Source organism: Ranitomeya imitator, chromosome 3 (assembly GCF_032444005.1).
Source record: "Ranitomeya imitator isolate aRanImi1 chromosome 3, aRanImi1.pri, whole genome shotgun sequence".
Lineage (NCBI taxonomy): Eukaryota > Metazoa > Chordata > Amphibia > Anura > Dendrobatidae > Ranitomeya > Ranitomeya imitator.
In genome coordinates this window covers 775959274-775980249 of record NC_091284.1, presented here as the reverse complement: position 1 = coordinate 775980249, position 20976 = coordinate 775959274, and positions in this window count along the sequence as shown.

Genomic DNA, 20976 nt, shown 5'->3' with positions numbered 1-20976 from the left:
CAGGTGCTTAGATTAAAACTCAGGTGGGCAATCAGAACATTCATTACATTAACCCCCTATAAACCACAAAAGAAAAAGACATGTCCATGGAAAAATAACCACATCGATATATCAAAAAGTTACATAAGCCGGAATAATAACAACCCCAAGAAACTTTTTGACATCTTTCACACCCTCCTCAGGCCAAAAGCACAAGCCCCTATCACCGACATTTGTGCTGATGACCTGGCTTCCCACTTTATAGAGAAAATAGGTAATATCCATCAGGAAATTCACTCCCAACCACCAAGTGCAGTGACTCGCATCCCTCCCGGCATTTCCCCTGGCTCACTCTCCATATTCGATCCCATCACAGATCTCGTCCGACTACATGCACTACTGACTCCATTCCCTCTCATCTCCTCCAGTCTCTCTCCAGTCATCACAATTCACCTAACTACAATCTATTATCTCTCTCTCTCTCCTCTGGCATTTTCCCCTCCTCCTTCAAACACTCTATCATTACTCCATTACTAAAGAAACCCCCCCTCGACCCATCCTGCACAAACAACTACAGACCAGTCCCCAAGCTCCCCTTCATCTCTAAACTCTTGGAGCCCCTGATCTACTCACACCTTACCCGTTACCTCTCCACTCATTCCCTCCTAGACCCTTCACAGTCCAGTTTCCACCCCCTACATTCGACAGAAACTACACTCATCAAGGTGAACAACGACCTTCTGACAGCAAAATGTAACGGTGTCCACTCTCTGCTCATTCTTCTCGACCTTTCTGCAGTTTTCAACACTGTTGATCACCCTATCCTACTCTCTAGGCTCCAGTCACTAGGAATTAAGGACACTGCTCTCTTCTGGTTCTCTTCCTATCTTTCTGACCGCTCCTTCAGTGTTCTGTTCTCTGGCTGCACTTCATCTCCTCTTCCTCTCACTGTTGGGGTACCTCAGGGCTCAGACCTTGGCCCCCTTCTCTTCTCCCTCTACACGGCCCCAATTGGACAGACCATCAGCAGATTTGGCTTTCAGTACCATCTTTATGCTGATGACACACAACTATACACGTCATCCCGTGACCTTACCCCACTGTACTACAGAACGCCAGTGATTGTCTGTCCGCAGTCTCCAACATCATGTCCGCTTTCTATCTGAAACTCAGCCTCTCCAAAACTGAACTTCTTCTGCCCTCACCATCTACTAACCTCCCTAAATCTGACATTTCCCTCTCCATGGCTTTCATCGTAATAACACCTGTTATGACCTGGTGGTTAGGAGCACCCGGAATGACCTGATAGTTAAACCTCATACAGGACGAGCTCTGGGATGTGGGAGCTCTGCTGACCGCAAGCCCTAATCCTATCACACACACTAGAAATAGCCGTGGATCGCTTCTGACAAGACCTAGGCGCCTCATCACAGCCTAAGAGCTATCTAGCCCTAGAGATAGAAAATAAAGCCTACCTTGCCTCAGAGAAATTCCCCAAAGGCAAAGGAAGCCCCCCACATATATTGACTGTGAGTAAAGATGAAAGTCACAAACGCAGAAATGAAACAGGTTTCAGCAAAGGGAGGCCAGACTTACTAAATAGACATAGGATAGGAAAGGTAACTTTGCGATCAGCACAAAAACCTACAAAAGACCACGCAGAGTGTGCAAAAAAGACCTCCGCACCGACTCACGGTGCGGAGGGGCCACTCTGCATCCCAGAGCTTCCAGCTAGCAAGACAAAATCATGATAACCAGCTGGACAAGAAAACAGTGAACAAATAATGACTATCAGGAACTTAGCTTCTGCAGGAGAAGGCAGGTCACCAGAGAGATCTAGGAGCGAACTGAACAAATGCAAAAACATTGACAGCTGGCATGGAGTAACGATCTGAGAGGAGTTAAATAGAGCAGCCAACCAAAGGATAAACCATGTCACCTGTGTAAGGAACCTCAGAAGCAGCAGCTTCACTCATAGCCACCAGAGGGAGCCCATAGACAGAACTCGCCGAAGTACCATTCACGACCACAGGAGGGAGTTCGACAACAGAATTCACAACAAACACCACAGCAGCAGGTGCGCTGTCTGGGTGTTATGTTTGACTCCGATCTCTCCTTCACATCCCATATACAATCTCTTGCCCACTCATGCCGCTTACACCTAAAGAACATCTCTAGAATCCGCCCTTTTCTCACCATGGATACAACAAAAACCCTTACTGTCGCCCTGATCCACTCCCGCCTGGACTACTGCAACTCTCTATTAATTGGCCTCCCCCTCACTCGACTTTCCCCTCTCCAGTCTATCCTTAATACAGCAGCCAGGGTTTTGACCATTTATCTAATCAGTATTCAGACGTGTCTGCTCTTCGCCAGTCATTACACTGGCTACCCATTCATTATAGAATCCAATTCAAAGTACTTGTTCTCACCCACAAAGCTCTCCACAGTGCGGCACCCCCTTACATCTCCTCCCTCATTTCGATCTATCGGCCTAACCAACCGCTGCGCTCTGCAAATGGCTTTTGACTAACCTCTGAACTAATCTTTACCTCCCACTCTCGACTCCAATACTTCTCCCGTGTTGCACCAATCCTCTGGAATGCTCTACCCCAAGATATTAGGACCATCCACAATTTGCATAGTTTTAGATGCTCCCTTAAAACACATTTGGTCAGAGCGGCCTATCACGTCCACTAATCAAAGTTATTTTATGTTTGTGTGTAGCCCATTCACTATCTCCATCTATCCCCCACCCCCTGAAGATGGCTGGACCATCATTGTAAATACATCATTGTAAATACACACCTGTACTTTGTATCTCCTCCACCTCATTGTAGATTGTAAGCTCTCACAAAGCAGGGTCATCTTATTTAGCTTTAATTATTGTATTGTTAACGTTGTTACTTATGTCTGTTGTGTTTGAAACTGTTAAACTGTAAAGCGCTGCTGAATATGTTGGCGCTATATAAATAAAGATTTTTATCATTATTACTGAGATAATGACTTTTGGGTTTTCATTGGCTGTAAGCCATAATCATCAACATCAACATTAACAGAAATAAACACTTGAAATAGATCACTCTTTTTGTAATGACTCTATTTAATATAAAAGTTTCACTTTCTGTATTAAAGAACTGAAATAAATTAACTTTTTGATGATATTCTAATTTTGTGAGAAGCACCTGTATGTTAATACAGATATTGACGGGCAATTTGTATATCTAATGTGTAGGATATTTGATACAGTGATTTCTGTTGCTTCGGTATACATTCCACCTGTATACAGCGGTAGGGTACTGCAAAAAATAATAGCCTTACCAGCAGTCTCCGACTGGGGTGCTAAGGGCCCACCATTAGGGTTGAGCGAAACGGGTCGAACATTTTCAAAAGTCGCCGACTTTTGGCGAAGTCGAGTTTCATGAAACCTGATCCGACCCCTGTGCGTGGTCGGCCATGCGGTACGCGACTTTCGCGCCAAAGTCGCGTTTCAATGACGCGAAAAGCGCCATTTCTCAGCCAATGAAGGTAAACGCAGAGTGTGGGCAGCGTGATGACATAGGTCCTGGTCCCCACCATCTTAGAGAAGGGCATTGCAGTGATTGGCTTGCTGTCTGCGGCGTCACAGGGGCTATAAAGGGGAGTTCCCGCCGACCGCCATGTTACTGCTGCTGATCTGAGCTTAGGGAGAGGTTGCTGCCGCTTCGTCAGAAGCAGGGATAGCGTTAGGCAGGGTCCATTAACCACAAAACCGCTTGTGCTGTAGCGATTTCCACTGCCCAACACCACCTTCGGTGTGCAGGGACAGTGGAAGCTCCTTTTTTTTTTTTTTTCCTCAGCGCTGTAGCTCATTGGGCTGCCCTAGAAGGCTCCCTGATAGCTGCATTGCTGTGTGTACGCCGCTGTGCAAACCAACTGCTTTTTTCAAAGCACAAATCCTCTTGTTCCTTCCTTTCTGCACAGCTATCTTGTTTGTTTGTCCACACTTTTTATTTAATTTGTGCATCAGTCCACTCCTTATTGCTGCCTGCCATACCTGGCTGAGATTACTGCAGGGAGATAGTAATTGAAGGACAGTTCCTTTTTTTTTTTTTTTTTTTTTTTTTTGTGGGAGATTAAGATTGACATTTCTGCTAGAGTGCCATCTCTGTCTGTGTCATCTCTCACTCAGTGGGCCATAGAAAGCCTATTTATTTTTTTGCTTGATTTGGGTTCCAAAATCTACCAGAAAAAATCACAACATCAATCAGTGGGAGAAAAATATTGGCCTCAGGGCTTGTGTGCCACTCCTTACTCCTGTGTGTGCCATCTCTCTCTCAGTGGGCCATAGAAAGCCTATTAATTTTTTTGCTTGATTTGGGTTCTAAATTCTACCTGAAAAAATCAATAAATCAATCAGTGGGAGATTAATATTGGCCTTTGGGCTTGTGTGCCAGTCCTAAGCGTGCCATCTCTCTCTCTCTCTCTCTCTCTCAGATAGTGGGCCATAGAAAGCCTATTTTTTTATTATTTTATTGGGTTTATAAATTTTCCCTGGAAAAAAAAAAAAAGTGGGAGATTAATATTGGCCTCTGGGCTTGTGTGCCAGTCCTGAGCGTGCCATCTCTCTCACAAATAGTGGGCCATAGAAAGCCTATTAATTTTTTTGGTTGATTTGGGTTCATAATTCTACCTGAAAAAATCAATCAATCAATCAATCAGTGGGAGATTAATATTGGCCTTTGGGCTTGTGTGCCAGTCCTAAGCGTGCCATCTCTCTCTCAGATAGTGGGCCATAGAAAGCCTATTTATTATTATATTTTTTATTGGGTTTATAAATTTTCCCTGGAAAAAAAATAAAATGGGAGATTAATATTGGCCTCTGGGCTTGTGTGCCAGTCCTGAGCGTGCCATCTCTCTCACAAATAGTGGGCCATACAAAGCCTATTAATTTTTTTGCTTGATTTGGGTTCCAAAATCTACCAAAAAAAATCACTAAATCAATCAGTGGGAGATTAATATTGGCCTCTGGGCTTGTGTGCCACTCCTGACTCCTGTGTGCGTCATCTGTCACTCAGTGGGCCCTAGAAAGCCTATTTTTTGTTTTATTTGTTTTCTAAATTCTCCCTGAAACAATCATTTTATTTTCTTTGGTTTCTAAATTATTCCTGAAAAAAATCATTTTTTTTGTATTTTTTTTTCTCTCAAGTCTCCCTGAAAAAAAAAAAAAAAAAATCTTGTGGGAGATTCATATTGCCCCTTCTGCTTGTGTGCCAGTCTTGACTCCTGGGTGTGCCATCTCTCTCTCTCTCCCCAATTGTGGGCCATAGAAAGCCTATTAATTTTTTTGCTTGATTTGGGTTCCAAAATCTACCAAAAAAATCACTAAATCAATCAGTGGGAGATTAATATTGGCCTCTGGGCTTGTGTGCCACTCCTGACTCCTGTGTGCGTCATCTGTCACTCAGTGGGCCCTAGAAAGCCTATTTTTTGTTTTATTTGTTTTCTAAATTCTCCCTGAAACAATCATTTTATTTTCTTTGGTTTCTAAATTATTCCTGAAAAAAATCATTTTTTTTGTATTTTTTTTTCTCTCAAGTCTCCCTGAAAAAAAAAAAAAAAAAAAAAAATCTTGTGGGAGATTCATATTGCCCCTTCTGCTTGTGTGCCAGTCTTGACTCCTGGGTGTGCCATCTCTCTCTCTCTCCCCAATTGTGGGCCATAGAAAGCCTATTAATTTTTTTGCTTGATTTGGGTTCCAAAATCTACCAAAAAAAATCACTAAATCAATCAGTGGGAGATTAATATTGGCCTCTGGGCTTGTGTGCCACTCCTGACTCCTGTGTGCGTCATCTGTCACTCAGTGGGCCCTAGAAAGCCTATTTTTTGTTTTATTTGTTTTCTAAATTCTCCCTGAAACAATCATTTTATTTTCTTTGGTTTCTAAATTATTCCTGAAAAAAATCATTTTTTTTGTATTTTTTTTTCTCTCAAGTCTCCCTGAAAAAAAAAAAAAAAAAAAATCTGTGGGAGATTCATATTGCCCCTTCTGCTTGTGTGCCAGTCTTGACTCCTGGGTGTGCCATCTCTCTCTCTCTCCCCAATTGTGGGCCATAGAAAGCCTATTAATTTTTTTGCTTGATTTGGGTTCCAAAATCTACCAAAAAAAATCACTAAATCAATCAGTGGGAGATTAATATTGGCCTCTGGGCTTGTGTGCCACTCCTGACTCCTGTGTGCGTCATCTGTCACTCAGTGGGCCCTAGAAAGCCTATTTTTTGTTTTATTTGTTTTCTAAATTCTCCCTGAAACAATCATTTTATTTTCTTTGGTTTCTAAATTATTCCTGAAAAAAATCATTTTTTTTGTATTTTTTTTTCTCTCAAGTCTCCCTGAAAAAAAAAAAAAAAAAAATCTGTGGGAGATTCATATTGCCCCTTCTGCTTGTGTGCCAGTCTTGACTCCTGGGTGTGCCATCTCTCTCTCTCTCCCCAATTGTGGGCCATAGAAAGCCTATAAATTTTTTTGCTTGATTTGGGTTCCAAAATCTACCAAAAAAATCACTAAATCAATCAGTGGGAGATTAATATTGGCCTCTGGGCTTGTGTGCCACTCCTGACTCCTGTGTGCGTCATCTGTCACTCAGTGGGCCATAGAAAGCCTATTTTTTGTTTTATTTGTTTTCTAAATTCTCCCTGAAACAATCATTTTATTTTCTTTGGTTTCTAAATTATTCCTGAAAAAAATCATTTTTTTTGTATTTTTTTTTCTCTCAAGTCTCCCTGAAAAAAAAAAAAAAAAAAAATCTGTGGGAGATTCATATTGCCCCTTCTGCTTGTGTGCCAGTCTTGACTCCTGGGTGTGCCATCTCTCTCTCTCTCCCCAATTGTGGGCCATAGAAAGCCTATTAATTTTTTTGCTTGATTTGGGTTCCAAAATCTACCAAAAAAAATCACTAAATCAATCAGTGGGAGATTAATATTGGCCTCTGGGCTTGTGTGCCACTCCTGACTCCTGTGTGCGTCATCTGTCACTCAGTGGGCCCTAGAAAGCCTATTTTTATATAAATATTTTATAAATATTTACATTTGCGCTTCAGTGACAGTCCTGCGTGTGTGCCATCTCATTTGTTGCCAACAAAAACAGAGTGTGTAACATTGTGGCTGATTTTCGTTGTGGTCTCACCCACCTGTAAAGGGGTAGCTAAATCATACTGAAGTTATAGCTCACCGTGTAAGTTGTGTGACAGCAACAAATACCGTTCGTTTGGTAACGTTTTTAAAACAATGAGGAAGTCTGGTGGAAGAGGTCGTGGCCGGGGGCGTTCATTGTCAGCTGGTAATGAGGGTAGTGGTAGTGGTGGAGCATCAGCTGGTCGTGGGAAAAAAAATATTGCACCTAAGTCTGGAGCTGTGGAGCCAGGTTCGTCGTCTGGCTACACAAGGCCTCGAACGCTCCCTTTTCTGGGAGTAGGAAAACCCCTTTTAAAGCCGGAGCAGCAAGAGCAAGTTTTGGCTTATCTTGCTGACTCAGCCTCTAGCTCTTTTGCCTCCTCTCGTGAAACTGGTAAATGTCAAAGCAGCGCATCGTTAGTGGATGTTCACGGTCAGGGACAAGTCGCTTCCTTGTCCTCTTCAGCAAAAACAACAACAGAGAAGAATGCAGCAGGCGACACAACGGGTTACTCCATGGAGCTCTTTACACATACCGTCCCTGGCTTAGAAAGTGAAGCAGTTAACAGTCCATGCCCATTACAAGTTGAATCTGACATGGAGTGCACTGATGCACAGCCACAGCCAGACTACTATGCTGGTCCTTTGACTCAGACCACAACATTGCCCTCGCAGGGTGCTGATCAAGAATCAGACCCTGATGAGACTATGTTGCCCCATCACGAACGCTATACCACCGACCGACACGGTGACACAGACGAAGTTGCACACGAGCTACAAGAAGAGGTAATAGATGACCCAGTTCTTGACCCCGATTGGCAGCCATTGGGGGAACAGGGTGCAGGCGGCAGCAGTTCTGAAGCGGAGGAGGAGGGGCCGCAGCAGGCATCAACATCGCAACAGGTTCCATCTGCCGGGCCCGTATCTTGCCCAAAACGCGTGGCAAAGCTAAAACCTGTTGGAGGACAGCGTGGCCATCCGGTTAAAGCTCAGTCTGCAATGCCTGAAAAGGTATCCGATGCTAGAAAGAGTGCAGTCTGGCATTTTTTTAAACAACATCCAATTGATCAGCGCAAAGTCATCTGTCAAAAATGTTCAACTACCTTAAGCAGAGGACAGAATCTGAAAAGTCTCAATACAAGTTGCATGCATAGACATTTAACCACCATGCATTTGCAAGCCTGGACTAACTACCAAACGTCCCTTAAGGTTGTAGCACCCTCGGCCAATGAAGCTAGTCAGCAACGCAACATCCCTTCCGGCAGTGTAGGGCCACCATTTTCCGCACCACCTGCAGTATCTGTGCAGGTTTCTTTGCCAGGCCAAAGCCGTCAGGGTCAGGGAATCACCAGTTTCGTAGTAGGAAACACTGCATCTAGGGCACCGGTGGCAACAATACCATCTCCCACCGTCTCTCAGTCTGCCATGTCCACCGGCACCCCCGCTAGTTCCACGATCTCCAGCTCTCCAGTCCAGCTCACCCTACATGAGACTATGGTTAGAAAAAGGAAGTACTTAGCCTCGCATCCGCGTACACAGGGTTTGAACGCACACATAGCTAGACTAATCTCGTTAGAGATGATGCCCTACCGGTTAGTTGAAAGCGAAGCTTTCAAAGCCCTGATGGACTACGCTGTACCACGCTACGAGCTACCCAGTCGACACTTTTTTTCCAGAAAAGCCATCCCAGCCCTCCACCAGCATGTTAAAGAGCGCATCGTCCATGCACTCAGGCAATCTGTGAGCACAAAGGTGCACCTGACAACAGATGCATGGACCAGTAGGCATGGCCAGGGACGTTACGTGTCCATCACGGCACACTGGGTAAATGTGGTGGATGCAGGGTCCACAGGGGACAGCAAGTTTGGGACAGTTCTGCCTAGCCCACGGTCTAGGAAACAATTGGCTGTAGCCGTTCGCACCCCCTCCTCCTCCTCTTCGTCCTCCTGCAGAAGCGAGAGCTCGTCCACAGACCGCAGTCGCACAACCACTCCATCCGCAGCTGCCACTGTTGCACACCAGGTCTCCCATTATGGGGCAGCTACTGGCAAACGTCAGCAGGCTGTATTGGCTATGAAGTGTTTGGGCGACAACAGACACACCGCGGAAGTTCTGTCCGAGTTCTTGCAGAAAGAAACGCAGTCGTGGCTGGGCACTGTAGATCTTGAGGCAGGCAAGGTAGTGAGTGATAACGGAAGGAATTTCATGGCTGCCATCTCCCTTTCCCAACTGAAACACATTCCTTGCCTGGCTCACACCTTAAACCTGGTGGTGCAGTGCTTCCTGAAAAGTTATCCGGGGTTATCCGACCTGCTCCTCAAAGTGCGTGGACTTTGCTCACATATCCGCCGTTCGCCCGTACACTCCAGCCGTATGCAGACCTATCAGCGTTCTTTGAACCTTCCCCAGCATCGCCTAATCATAGACGTTGCAACAAGGTGGAACTCAACACTGCACATGCTTCAGAGACTGTGTGAACAGAGGCGGGCTGTTATGTTTTTGTGGGAGGATACACATACACGGGCGGGCAGGCAGTAGGATGGCAGACATGGAGTTGTCAGGTGTGCAGTGGTCGAAGATTCAAGACATGTGTCAAGTCCTTCAGTGTTTTGAGGAATGCACACGGCTGGTTAGTGCAGACAACGCCATAATAAGCATGAGCATCCCCCTAATGCGTCTGCTGATGCAAAGTTTGACGCACATAAAGGATCAGGCGTCTGCAGCTGAGGAAGAGGAAAGCCTTGATGACAGTCAGCCATTGTCTGGCCAGGGCAGTGTACAGGACGAGGTAGCGGGCGAAGAGGAGGAGGAGGACGAGGAGGATGATGGGGATGATTATATTTTTAATGAGGAAGCTTTTCCGGGGCCACTGGAAATTGGTGGCGCGGCAAGGCCGGGTTCTGGTTTTTTGAGGGACACAAGTGACGTTGATTTGCCTGAAACTGCCCCTCAACCAAGCACAACCGCAGATTTGAGAACTGGAACTTTGGCCCACATGGTGGATTATGCCTTACGTATCCTCAAAAGGGACACACGCATAACTAAAATGATGAATGATGACGATTACTCGTTGGCCTGCCTCCTTGATCCTCGCTATAAAGGCAAATTGCAAAATATAATGCCACATGAGAACTTGGAACTAATATTAGCAACCAAACAATCAACTCTTGTTGACCGTTTGCTTCTGGCATTCCCTGCACACAGCGCCCGTGATCGTTCTCACACGAGCTGCAGGGGCCAGCAGACCAGAGGAGTTAGAGGGGCAGAAATCAGAAGTGGCGTTGGCCAGAGGGGTTTTCTGACCAGGTTGTGGAGTGATTTTGCTATGACCGCAGACAGGACAGGTACTGCAGCATCAATTCAAAGTGACAGGAGACAACATTTGTCCAGTATGGTTACAAACTATTTTTCATCCCTTATCGATGTTCTCCCTCAACCGTCATTCCCATTTGATTACTGGGCATCAAAATTAGACACCTGGCCAGAATTGGCAGAATATGCATTGCAGGAGCTTGCTTGCCCGGCAGCTAGTGTCCTATCAGAAAGAGTATTCAGTGCTGCAGGTTCAATACTAACAGAAAAAAGGACTCGTCTGGCTACCCAAAATGTAGATGATCTAACCTTCATTAAAATGAACCACAACTGGATTTCGAAATCTTTTGCCCCACCTTGCCCGGCTGACACCTAGCTTTCCTATGAAAAGGTCTTGCCTGTGGACTATTCTGAATGCCTTTTCCAATCTCGTAATTTTCAGCACCTGATTGTCCAGCATACGACATGTTTACACCTCACTAAATGGCCAAACTCCCCACACGGGGCCGTGGTATCGACACTTGGCGACAGCACCCGTGAGAGTGCAGTTTGTCTGAAGAGGTGGGTGAGCCCGCTTTTGGTCGACGGCACTGCCACTGGGTCCCTCCTAGTACAATAAAGTGTCTCTGGCGGTGGTGGTGCGCACCCAACGTCAGACACACCATTGTAATATGAGGGGCACTGGGCCTGTACCGCCGGCCACAAGACAGTTTCCCCCCACCCCAGCTCAAACAGTGCTCTACCACTTGCAAAATTATCTCACAGCTCCACCAATGTTTAGTCTATGCGCTGACATCCTTCAATGCCTGCCACTGACAATACCATTGTATTGACATTTTTGTTATGTTAGGCCTTCGATGCCTGTCTGTGGTCACTCCTTCCACTAGGCCTCCACTGACCACACCACTGCTGCCCGTGTACCCCTGGAACCAATTTAAAATTGCCTACAGCCATGTGTTATTATTTTAGGCCTTCGATTCCTGTCTGTGGTCACTCCTTCCACTAGGCCTCCAGTGACCACACCACTGCTGCCCGTGTACCCCTGGAACCAATTTAAAATTGCCTACAGCCAGCCCAATTTTTTTATTTTAGGCCTTCGATGCCTGTCTGCGGTCCATTCTTTCAACTACTACTACACTGACCAGGGCACTGCTGCCCGTGTACCCCTGGAACCAATTTAAAATTGCCTACAGCCATGTGTTATTATTTTAGGCCTTCGATGCCTGTCTGCGGTCACTCCTTCCACTAGGCCTCCACTGACCACACCACTGCTGCCCGTGTACCCCTGGAACCAATTTAAAATTGCCTACAGCCAGCCCAATTTTTTTATTTTAGGCCTTCGATGCCTGTCTGCGGTCCATTCTTTCAACTACTACTACACTGACCAGGGCACTGCTGCCCGTGTACCCCTGGAACCAATTTAAAATTGCCTACAGCCAGCCCAATTTTTTTATTTTAGGCCTTCGATGCCTGTCTGCGGTCCATTCTTTCAACTACTACTACACTGACCAGGGCACTGCTGCCCGTGTACCCCTGGAACCAATTTAAAATTGCCTACAGCCAGCCCAATTTTTTTATTTTAGGCCTTCGATGCCTGTCTGCGGTCCATTCTTTCAACTACTACTACACTGACCAGGGCACTGCTGCCCGTGTACCCCTGGAACCAATTTAAAATTGCCTACAGCCAGCCCAATTTTTTTATTTTAGGCCTTCGATGCCTGTCTGCGGTCCATTCTTTCAACTACTACTACACTGACCAGGGCACTGCTGCCCGTGTACCCCTGGAACCAATTTAAAATTGCCTACAGCCAGCCCAATTTTTTTATTTTAGGCCTTCGATGCCTGTCTGCGGTCCATTCTTTCAACTACTACTACACTGACCAGGGCACTGCTGCCCGTGTACCCCTGGAACCAATTTAAAATTGCCTACAGCCATGTGTTATTATTTTAGGCCTTCGATGCCTGTCTGCGGTCACTCCTTCCACTAGGCCTCCACTGACCACACCACTGCTGCCCGTGTACCCCTGGAACCAATTTAACCCCTTTACCCCCAAGGGTGGTTTGCACGTTATGGACCGGGCCAATTTTTACAATTCTGACCACTGTCCCTTCATGAGGTTATAACTCTGGAACGCTTCAACGGATCCCGGTGATTCTGACATTGTTTTCTCGTGACATATTGTACTTCATGATAGTGGTAAAATTTCTTTGATATTACCTGCGTTTATTTGTGAAAAAAATGGAAATTTGGCGAAAATTTAGAAAATTTCGCAATTTTCCAACTTTGAATTTTTATGCAATTAAATCACAGAGATATGTCACACAAAATACTTAATAAGTAACATTTTCCACATGTCTACTTTACATCAGCACAATTTTGGAACCAAAATTTTTTTTTGTTAGGGAGTTATAAGGGTTAAAAGTTGACCAGCAATTTCTCATTTTTACAACACCATTTTATTTTAGGGACCACATCTCATTTGAAGTCATTTTGAGGGGTCTATATGATAGAAAATACCCAAGTGTGACACCATTCTAAAAACTACACCCCTCAAGGTTCTCAAAACCACATTCAAGAAGTTTATTAACCCTTCAGGTGCTTCACAGGAATTTTTGGAATGTTTAAATAAAAATTAACATTTAACTTTTTTTCACAAAAAATTTACTTCAGCTCCAATTTGTTTTATTTTACCAAGGGTACAGGAGAAAATGGACCTCAAACGTTGTTGTACAATTTGTCCTGAGTACGCTGATACCCCATATGTGGGGGTTAACCACAGTTTGGGCGCATGGCAGAGCTCGGAAGGGAAGGAGCGCCATTTGACTTTTCAATGCAAAATTGACTGGAATTGAGATGGGACGCCATGTTGCGTTTGGAGAGCCACTGATGTGCCTAAACATTGAAACCCCCCACAAGTGACACCATTTTGGAAAGTAGACCCCCTAATGAACTTATCTAGAGGTGTGGTGAGCACTTTGACCCACCAAGTGCTTCACAGAAGTTTATAATGCAGAACAGTAAAAATAAAAAATCATTTTTTTTTCACAAAAATTATCTTTTCACCCCCAATTTTTTATTTTCCCAATGGTAAGAGAAGAAATTGGACCACAAACATTGTGGCACAATTTGTCCTGAGTACTCTGATACCCCATATGTGGGGGTAAACCATTGTTTGGGCGCATGGGAGAGCTCGGAAGGGAAGGAGCGCCGTTTGACCTTTCAATGCAAAATTGACAGGAATTGAGATGGGACGCCATGTTGCGTTTGGAGAGCCACTGATGTACCTAAACATTGAAACCCCCCACAAGTGACACCATTTTGAAAAGTAGACCCCCTAAGGAACTTATCTAGATGTGTGGTGAGCACTTTGACCCAATAAGAGCTTCACAGAAGTTTATAATGCAGAGCCGTAAAAATAAAACAAAAATTTTTTCCCACAAAAATAATTTTTTAGCCCCCAGTTTTGTATTTTCCTGAGGGTAACAGGAGAAATTGGACCCCAAAAGTTGTTGAGCAATTTGTCCTGAGTGCGCTGATACCCTATATGTGGGGGAGAACCAGCGTTTGGGCGCATGGGAGGGCTCGGAAGGGAAGGAGCGCCATTTGGAATACAGACTTAGATGGAATGGTCTGCAGGCGTCACATTGTGTTTGCAGAGCCCCTAATGTACCTAAACAGTAGAAACCCCCCACAAGTGACCCCATATTGGAAACTAGACCCCCCAAGGAACTTATCTAGATGTGTTGTGAGAACTTTGAGCCCCCAAGTATTTCACTACAGTTTATAACGCAGAGCCGTGAAAATAAAAATAAAAAATTTCCCCTCAAAATTATTTTTTAGCCCCCAGTTTTGTATTTTCTCGAGGGTAAAAGGAGAAATTGGACCCCAAAAGTTGTTGTCCAATTTGTCCTGAGTGCGTTGATACCCCATATGTGGGGGGGAACCAGCGTTTGGGCGCATGGGAGGGCTCGGAAGGGAAGGAGCGCCATTTGGAATGCAGACTTAGATGGAATGGTCTGCAGGCGTCACATTGCGTTTGCAGAGCCCCTAATATACCTAAACAGTAGAAACCCCCACAAGTGACCCCATATTGGAAACTAGACCCCCCCACGAACTTATCCAGATGTGTTGTGAGAACTTTGAGCCCCCAAGTGTTTCACTACAGTTTATAACGCAGAGCTGTGAAAATAAAAAATCTCTTTTTTTCCCACAAAAATTATTTTTTAACCCCCAGTTTTGTATTTTCCCAAGGGTAACAGGAGAAATTGGACCCCAAAAGTTGTTGCCCAATTTGTCCTGAGTACGCTGATACCCCATATGTTGGGGTAAACTCCTGTTTGGGCACACGGGAGAGCTCAGAAGAGAAGGAGCACTGTTTTACTTTTTCAATGCAAAATTGGATGGAATTGAGATCGGTCGCCATGTCGCGTTTGGAGATCCCCCTGATGTGCCTAAACAGTGGAAACCCCCCAATTATAACTGAAACCCTAATCCAAACACACCCCTAACCCTAATCCCAATGGTAACCCTAACCACACCTCTAACCCAGACACACCCCTAACCCTAATCCCAACCCTATTCCCAACTGTAAATGTAATCTAAACCCTAACCCTAACTTTAGCCCCAACCCTAACTGTAACCCCAACCCTAGCCCTAACCCTAGCCCTAACCCTAACGCTAGCCATAACCCTAACCTTAGCCCTAACCCTAGCCCTAATGCTAACCCTAGCCCTAACCCTAGCCCTAACCCTAGCCCTAACCCTAGCCCTAACCCTAGCCCTAACCCTAGCCCTAACCCTAGCCCTAACCCTAATGGGAAAATGGAAATAAATACATTTTTTTCATTTACTTTTATAGCGGGTTTTTTAGCGGATTTTTATGATTGGCAGCCGTCACACACTGAAAGACGCTTTTTATTGCAAAAAATATTTTTTGCGTTACCACATTTTGAGAGCTATAATTTTTCCATATTTTGGTCCACAGAGTCATGTGAGGTCTTGTTTTTTGTGGGACGAGTTGACGATTTTATTGGTAACATTTTCAGGCACGTGACATTTTTTGATCGCTTTTTATTCCGATTTTTGTGAGGAAGAATGACCAAAAAACAGCTATTCATGAATTTCTTTTGGGGGAGGCGTTTATACCGTTCCGTGTTTGGTAAAATTGATAAAGCAGTTTTATTCTTCGGGTCAGTACGATTACAGCGACACCTCATTTATATCATTTTTTTATGTTTTGGCGCTTTTATACGATAAAAACTATTTTACGGAAAAAATAATTATTTTTGCATCGCTTTATTCTCAGGACTATAACTTTTTTTTTTTTTTGCTGATGATGCTGTATTGCGGCTCGTTTTTTGCGGGACAAGATGACGCTTTCAGCGGTACCATGGTTATTTATATCCATCTTTTTGATCGCGTGTTATTCCACTTTTTGTTCGGCGGTATGATAATAAAGCGTTGTTTTTTGCCTCGTTTTTTTTTTTTTTTTTTTCTTACGGTGTTTACTGAAGGGGTTAACTAGTGGGCCAGTTTTATAGGTCGGGCCGTTACGGACGTGGCGATACTAAATATGTGTACTTTTATTGTTTTGTTTTTTTTATTTAGATAAAGAAATGTATTTATGGGAATAATATTTTTTTTTTTTTCATTATTTTGGAATATTTTTTTTAATTTTTTTTTACACATTTGAAAAATTTTTTTTTAACTTTTTTACTTTGTCCCAGGCTCAGGGAAGCCCGCAGGGAGCCCCCTCCCTGCGCGGTGCTTCCCTGCACCGCCGGCACATCGCGATCATCTTTGATCGCGGTGTGCCGGGGGTTAATGTGCCGGGGGCGGTCTTTGACCGCTCCTGGCACATAGTGCTGGATGTCAGCTGCGATAGGCAGCTGACACCCGGCCGCGATCGGCGGCGCTCCCCCCGTGAGCGCTGCCGATCGCATATGACGTACTATTGCGTCCTTGGGAAGTAAAGCCCACCCCACATGGACGCAATAGTATGTCTAATGGCAGAAAAAGGTTAAAATTGCCTACAGCCAGCCCAATTTTTTTATTTTAGGCCTTCGATGCCTGTCTGCGGTCCATTCTTTCAGCTACTACTACACTGACCAGGGCACTGCTGCCCGTGTACCCCTGGAACCAATTTAAAATTGCCTACAGCCATGTGTTATTATTTTAGGCCTTCGATGCCTGTCTGCGGTCACTCCTTCCACTAGGCCTCCACTGACCACACCACTGCTGCCCGTGTACCCCTGGAACCAATTTAAAATTGCCTACAGCCAGCCCAATTTTTTTATTTTAGGCCTTCGATGCCTGTCTGCGGTCCATTCTTTCAACTACTACTACACTGACCAGGGCACTGCTGCCCGTGTACCCCTGGAACCAATTTAAAATTGCCTACAGCCATGTGTTATTATTTTAGGCCTTCGATGCCTGTCTGTGGTCACTCCTTCCACTAGGCCTCCACTGACCACACCACTGCTGCCCGTGTACCCCTGGAACCAACATCAGAAAATATAAAAATAAGTATTTTGCTTATAAAAAAAGAAAATACTGGAGAGATATCAAATGCAGACATTTTAACATTAAAAACAAACACACAACTAAAATCTGGTACAGTACTAAAAATGGCCACCAGCTACAATTACTTTCTCCTGCAAGTAGTTAACTGAAAGGTTTTTTAAATTGAAAACACAGATATGGCATCCACCGAGTGTTGTCCTGTCGCGTCTTCTTTATATTATTGCCGAGAAGATGCAAAACAATGAAAATAATAAAATCATTAATTACCAAAATAATAGAGAAAGTCAACACCACATTGCAAATAAACATTCATTCCAAATAAAGAAGCAGGGCGCGTCCGAGGGTGAGTATATACCTAATAAGAATATAATCACCCTCGGACGCGCAATGCTTATTTCCAACAGCCTTCCTTCCTAAGAATCAGCCCTTCCGTGGTGTAGAGAGACGTTGTGTTACACTCCAAGGTGTTCCCCAGGTTGCCTTTCCTGAGCTTCGATCTTCCGGCTCTCGTTTAGTAGTTGTTGGAAACTACGCTGCATTAGGCCTTCAAATTGGGTATGGGGTGTAGAGAGATGGTGTGTTCCACTCCAAGGTGTTCCCCAGGTTGCCTTTCCTGAGCTTCGATCTTCCGGCTCTCGTTTAGTAGTTCTTGGAAACTACACTGCATTAGGCCTTCAAATTGGGTATGGGGTGTAGAGAGAGGGTGTGTTACACTCCAAGGTGTTCCCCAGGTTGCCTTTCCTGAGCTTCGATCTTCCGGCTCTCGTTTAGTAGTTGTTGGAAACTACGCTGCATTAGGCCTTCAAATTGGGTATGGGGTGTAGAGAGAGGATGTGTTACACTCCAAGGTGTTCCCCAGGTTGCCTTTCCTGAGCTTCGATCTTCCGGCTCTCGTTTAGTAGTTGTTGGAAACTACGCTGCATTAGGCCTTCAAATTGGGTATGGGGTGTAGAGAGAGGGTGTGTTACACTCCAAGGTGTTCCCCAGGTTGCCTTTCCTGAGCTTCGATCTTCCGGCTCTCGTTTAGTAGTTCTTGGAAACTACACTGCATTAGGCCTTCAAATTGGGTATGGGGTGTAGAGAGAGGGTGTGTTACACTCCAAGGTGTTCCCCAGGTTGCCTTTCCTGAGCTTCGATATTCCGGCTCTCGTTTAGTAGTTGTTGGAAACTACACTGCATTAGGCCTACAAATTTGGTATGGGGGAAACATTGGCGCATCTGCGGTCCCTCCTTCCTCTAGGCCTCCACTGACCTGTCTACTGCTGCCCGTGTTCCCCTGGAACCAATTTTAAATTGCCTACAGGCAGCCCAATTTATTATGTTAGGGCTTCGAAGCCTGTCTGCGGTCCCTCCTTCCACTAGGCCTCCACTGACCTGTCTACTGCTGCCCGTGTACCCCTTGAACCAACATCATAAAATAAAAAAAAAGTATTTTGCTTATAAAAAAGAAAATACTGGTGAGATATCAAATGCAGACATTTTAACATTAAAAACAAACACACAACTAAAATCTGGTACAGTACTAAAAATGGCCACCAGCTACAATTACTTTCTCCTGCAAGTAGTTAACTGAAAGGTTTTTTAAATTGAAAACACAGATATGGCATCCACCGAGTGTTGTCCTGTCGCGTCTTCTTTATATTATTGCCGAGAAGATGCAAAACAATGAAAATAATAAAATCATTAATTACCAAAATAATAGAGAAAGTCAACACCACATTGCAAATAAACATTCATTCCAAATAAAGAAGCAGGGTGCGTCCGAGGGTGAGTATATACCTAATAAGAATATAATCACCCTCGGACGCGCAATGCTTATTTCCAACAGCCTTCCTTCCTAAGAATCAGCCCTTCCGTGGTGTAGAGAGACGTTGTGTTACACTCCAAGGTGTTCCCCAGGTTGCCTTTCCTGAGCTTCGATCTTCCGGCTCTCGTTTAGTAGTTGTTGGAAACTACGCTGCATTAGGCCTTCAAATTGGGTATGGGGTGTAGAGAGAGGGTGTGTTACACTCCAAGGTGTTCCCCAGGTTGCCTTTCCTGAGCTTCGATCTTCCGGCTCTCGTTTAGTAGTTCTTGGAAACTACACTGCATTAGGCCTTCAAATTGGGTATGGGGTGTAGAGAGAGGGTGTGTTACACTCCAAGGTGTTCCCCAGGTTGCCTTTCCTGAGCTTCGATCTTCCGGCTCTCGTTTAGTAGTTCTTGGAAACTACACTGCATTAGGCCTACAAATTGGGTATGGGGTGGAGAGAGATGGTGTGTTCCACTCCAAGGTGTTCCCCAGGTTGCCTTTCCTGAGCTTTGATCTTCCGGCTCTCGTTTAGTAGTTCTTGGAAACTACACTGCATTAGGCCTTCAAATTGGGTATGGGGTGTAGAGAGAGGGTGTGTTACACTCCAAGGTGTTCCCCAGGTTGCCTTTCCTGAGCTTCGATCTTCCGGCTCTCGTTTAGTAGTTCTTGGAAACTACACTGCATTAGGCCTACAAATTGGGTATGGGGTGGAGAGAGATGGTGTGTTACACTCCAAGGTGTTCCCCAGGTTTCCTTGCCATTGCTTCGGTCTTCCGACTCTCGTTTAGTAGTTGTAGAAAAGTACACTGCATTAGGCCTACAAAATGGGTATGGGGTGGAGAGAGATGGTGTGTTACACTCCAAGGTGTTCCCCAGGTTGCCTTCCTGAGCTTCTATCTTCAGGCTCTCATTAAATTGTGGTTAAATGGAACAACTGCATTTGGCGTACTAGTTGGTTTGGGGCCTACTATCGGTGTCTGCCACTCCTTGCTGTTCTCCTGGTTTCCTGTCCTGAAATTCCATTTTCAGGCTCTCGTTAAGTAGTTGTTAATGTTAGACTGCATTTGGCCTACTAGTTGGGTTGGGGCCTACTATCGGTGTCTGCCACTCCTTGCTGTTCTCCTCCACTGAACAAAGCTGTGCCGCCTGTTTACTACGGTTGCCAATTTTGAACTTCATTTCGACTACTTACTGATTTGGCCCTACTCTCTGTGTCAGCCTCTCATTCCAGTTGTCCTCCACTGCAATGCCCCCTGATTAGTCCTGTGTTACCAATTTAAAACTGCATTTAGCCCACTTTATTCTTTGGGCCTATATCTGTGTTTCCACTTCATCGTGCCCATTGCCCAGCCAGTGATAGATGAGTCTGCTGGTACATTGACCCATAACGCAACATTCCCCGTGCATGCTACACAACAACATTGTGACCCTGCTGAAAGTCAGGTTGCTCTTCCCGCATACCATACCACCTTACACGGGGACAAAGAGGAAGGTGCAGATGAAAGTGCAGGTTCCTTCATCAGGTGGGGGGAGGAATACTAGTTGGCGACGTCACTGGCACAGGGCCTCTCATAGTACGCAAAAGTGTTGCTGCCGGTGGGAGGCGCCCCCGCCGTGCAAACACACCGCTGTACTTTGAGGGGCCCTGTGCCAGTGCCAATGCCAACAAGTGGGCCCCCCCTGCTTGCTCAGGATCACAGCACTTGCAAAGTTGAAATACTTACCTCTCCCTGCTCCACTGCCGTGACGTGGTCCAGATTTCCTGGGCCCACTAATTACTTGAACCAGCCCTACCCCACACAACTTTAGCCAAATGACCCCCAATTTCAAATGCCTTCCAATTATTATAAGGTAAATTACGCTTGACAAGCTTCATTAAGAAGAATGGATGGTTTTGACATTAAAATGGGCACTCTAGGTGTTTTCCTGGCCCCCACTCACTGCCGACTATGCTGCCCCATTGACTTGCATTGGGTTTCGTGTTTCGGTCGATCCCGACTTTACGTCATAATCGGCCGATTTCACTCGACCCGACTTTTGAGATAGTCGGGTTTCGCGAAACCCGGCTCGACTCTAAAAAGGTCAAGGTCGCTCAACTCTACCCACCATTAATCAACTCCAGGGCCCCTCTGTTCAGCTAAATGCAAATGTGACATAATCCTTATTCACAAATATATATAACAATTAACTGGGTAGATTGTTAAATGAATAAGATGCCACC